Raw genomic sequence first — 4,319 nt, 5'->3', positions numbered from 1 at the left:
ACCAGGCAGGTTTAAAAACAGTCAGTGAGACAGACTGCGCAACCTAGGGCCCCAGCAACGGGGAATAAAGCCTAAAAGCCCCAACTGGAAAAACTTTTGGGTGTTGAGGTGCTGGGAGAGGCTCCCAGCCTCACAAGAGAGTTTATTGGAGAGATCCACTGGGTCCTAGAATGAACACAAGTCCACCCACCTGGGAACCAGCACCAGAAGGGTCCAATTTATTTGTGGGAAGTGGCAGAGGGGACCGAAATCCAAGAGAGACTGGAACAAATGCCATTGCCCCTCTCTGACCCGACCCCCAGTCACAACCCAGCGACTGGGTTGACCTGCCCTGGTGAACACGTAAGCCTCTGCCCCTCATATGTAACAGGCGAGACCAGACCAAAACATTATGGCTCAAGCAGAAGAACAGCTCAAAGGCCCAGCGCCAATACTTCTAAGCGACCAAGAGATAGCCTACCTGTCGGATGCACAGTTCAAAAGACTGATAATCAGGATGCTCACAGACCTGGTTGATTTTAGTCACAAATTAGATGAAAAAATGAAGGCTACACTAAGTGAAATGAAGCAAAATGCACAGGGAACCAACAATGATGAAAACAAAACTGGGACTAAAATCAGTGGAGTGGACCAGAAGGAAGAAAGAAACAACTGAAAAGAATGAAGAAACAAGAATTCAAAAAAATGAGGAGAGGCTTAGGAACCTCCAGGGCATCTTTAAATGTTTCAACATCTGACTCATAGGGGTACCAGAAAGAGAAGAGGAAGAGCAACAATTGGAAAAGTTATTTGAACAAATAATAAAGGAGAACTTCCTCAATCTGGCAAAGGAAATAGACTTCCAGGAAATCCAGGAAGCTCAGAGAGTCCCAAAGGAGGTGGACCCAAGGAGGAACACACCAAGGCACATCATAATTACATTACCGAAGATCATGGGTTAAAATGAAGGAGATAATTCTAGAAGCAGCAAGAGATAAGGGGACAGTCACCTACAAAGGAGTTCCCATCAGACTGTCAGTGGATTTCTCAAAAGAGACCTTACAGGCAAGAAGGGGCTGGAAAGAAGTATTCCAAGTCATGAAATTCAAAGACCTACAACCAAGATTGCTCTATCCAGCAAAGCTTTCATTTAGAATGGAAGGGCAGATAAAGTGCTGCTCAGATAAGGTCAAGTTCAAGGAGTTCATCATTACCAAGCCCTATTACAGGAAATGTTAAAGGGACTTATCTAAGAAAAAGAAGATAAAAAATATGAACAGTGAAAGGACAGCAAACTCACAGTTATTAACAACCACACCTAAAACAAAAGCAAACTTAACAGACACCTAAAACAGGAGTGGAGCCACAGAAATGGAGATTACATGAAGGGTTAGCAACAGGGGAGTGGGAGGAGGAGAGGGGGGGAGAAGGTACAGAGAATAATTAGCATAGACGGTGGAGAGAAAATAGACAGGGGGAAGGCAAGAGTAGTGGGAAATATAGAAGCTCAAGAACTTACGACACATGGACATGAACTAAAGGGGGGAATGTGGGGGGAGGGGAATGAAGGGGGGGAATGGGACAACTATAATGGCATAATCAATAAAATATATTAAAAAAAGAAATGATCTACAAATTGTAGCTCTTTTTATAAAAAAATACCATGTGTAAGTGGGTGTATGCAGTTCAAATTCTTGCTGTTCAAGTCAACTGTAATGGCATGTTTCCCAGAGGTGAAGAAAAGTATAAGCTTTCAAGTTGAGGTGGCCCACTGAGCACCAAGAAGAATAGACAAGAAAAAAATACAGCAAGACTAATTATGACAAACTTTCAGAATACAGAGTATAAAGGAAATAGCATGCAATATTTTTCATCTCCTTACATTTAAAAGTGCATTTTTCTAGGAAGAAGTTCTAAAACAAGTAAGTATTCAGCTCTTAAAAGAATGACCAAAAAGGAAGTCTAAGACCCCCTCTATGAAGACAACTTCTCCAAACAGGGGGCCCGGTAGGAGGCACCTGAAACCCATGCAAAGACAGAAGGACACAGGGGGAAGGCCATGTGAAGACGTGCAGAGATTAGAGAAATGCATCCGCAAGCCAAGGAACACCACGGTTGGCAACTATCATGGGAGAATAGGAAAGAGGCAGGGAAGAGATTCTCCCTCAGAGTCCTCAGAGGGAACCCACCCCTCCGACACTTGATTTCAGACTTATAGCCTCCAGAACTTGAGAGAATAAGTCTCTGTTGTTTTAAGCCACCCAGTTTGTGATATGCTGTTATGGCAAAATTAGGATATGAATACACCCCCCTAAGTGGAACTTGATTTTACATCAAGTATGAGTTTCTGATTTTTAGCATGAGTCACTGGGGCTCCCTGCCTAAGTCCTGCAGAGGTAGGACGAAGGCCAGGCATGGAAGCTGCCCCAAATTGCAGGAGGCAGTCACTCTGAGGTCCTTGTGAGTGCTGATCCTGGGAGTGGGCGCCTCCTCTAAGAACCAGGCATGGGTGGCTCTGCTGCCGTGTGTGGCAGCCATCCTTCCTGAACACTTTATCTAAAATCTTTGAGTGGTGCTTTGAAAGTGATTATAAAGTATAGTTTCCAGCCACTTTAACCCAGGACAAAGAAAACCTATTGGACATCATCTCAGAACACTTTCACTTTTCTTAAGGTGGAGGCTGAGGGGTAGCAGAATATGTCAGCCCAAAATATGACTGCAGGAGTTTAAGACAGGCCACCCCAAAATATGCCACTTTAGTGTACTGATTATTCTGAGCTGAAGGCACTTGAAAAACAGCAAATGTAGGGAGAGGCTTTCTCTGAACTCTTTTATTTGCCAAAGACAGACCCTCCAGAAGGAACTCAGTTGCCATAGATCCTCTTCCAGGGAGTTTTATTAACTGAGGACGAGGGATCCTATATCCCAAAGACCTCATGCCTACCTACTATGAGTTGATAATGAAGTGAATGAGTTTATCAATTAATCTATCTTTAGAAGGCCTACTCACAAAGTTGGCCCTTGGCTAACACCTGGGAACTTGGATTTCAGGTGTGTTCCCTTGTTCCCAAACCTAACCAGCAGTGGTGATTGATGTGTCTAGATTGTGCAAACAGTGTGGTCTATGCTATCAGCTTGCTTTGCTTCTGGGAGTCTGAAATTTTAGCACAGAGGACACCTACAATCAATCCCCAGTAAAAATCCTGGACTAGTCTCTTATGAGCTTTGCTGACAGACAACATTGTATATGGGTTATCACAATCTGATGCTGGAAGAATTGAGTATGTTTTGTGTGACTACATGGGGACAGGACTCCGAAATTTTCTCCACACTTTGTCCCTTGCCAATGCCCTTTTCCCTTTGCTAATTTTGCTTTCTATCCCTTTACTGTAATAAATCTTAGCCATAAGTATGACGATTAAAAATTAAACATTATAATAAATAAAAAGAACACTGGCTGATGTGGCTCAGTGGATTGAGCATTGGCCTGAAAATAAAAGGTCACTGGTTTGATTCCCAGTCAGAGCATATGCCTGGGTTGTGGACCAGGTCCGTAGTAGAGGGGTGCATGAGAGGAAACCACACATTGACGTTTCTCTCCCTCCCTTCCCCTCTCTATAAATAAATAAATAAATAAATAAATAACTTTTAGAAAAATAAATAAATAAAAAGAAGGAAAAGAAAAAGATTAATTACCATGAAGTATGATAAGTGCTGTGAGAGAGAATTTCAAGGGCCTATGAGAGTACAATTGATGGTACATCACTTGTACCAAGGACATGGGGTGAGAAGGTGGTACCTACACCGCCTCTTTAAGAATAAATAATTGTTAATTAGATGAGAAGAAGAAACGAGGAGGGTGGAGGGGTAACAGACTGGATGAAAGGAAAAGAAAGTCAGGAATGATACCCAGGTAGCTCAGAAATGCGCAGTGTGTCCCCAGTCACTAAGACAGGTCAGACCAGAAAAGGAACAGATGTAAAGGAGAAGAGATTGATCCAGCCTTGGACATGCAGAATCTTATGTATCTGTTCAATACAGGGAAAGATGACCAATACAGCATCTCCAAATTTCCAGGAACCCAAATTTCAGGAGACGTTAATATTCCAGGAAAAAAGGGAAGGGGAATCTATTGAAAGTTGTACTAGCCCAGGTTCCCTAGAACACAGAGCCTGAGGCAAGGATTATGTGCTGATTCTTTTTATGGAGGTGCAAACCCAAAGCCTTAAGAGTGATGTAGAAAGCAAGGAGGGATGGGAAACAATGGAAGATGCAGGGAGAAGCAGCTGGTTGGCTGCTGAACAAACAGTTGAGGAATTTGAGAAACATTAGGTAGCGAT

This window comes from Artibeus jamaicensis, unplaced genomic scaffold (assembly GCF_021234435.1).
Source record: "Artibeus jamaicensis isolate MK-2021 breed Jamaican fruit bat unplaced genomic scaffold, CSHL_Jam_final scaffold_1964, whole genome shotgun sequence".
NCBI classification, from domain to species: Eukaryota; Metazoa; Chordata; class Mammalia; order Chiroptera; family Phyllostomidae; genus Artibeus; species Artibeus jamaicensis.
Note: the sequence above shows the minus strand (reverse complement) of the source record.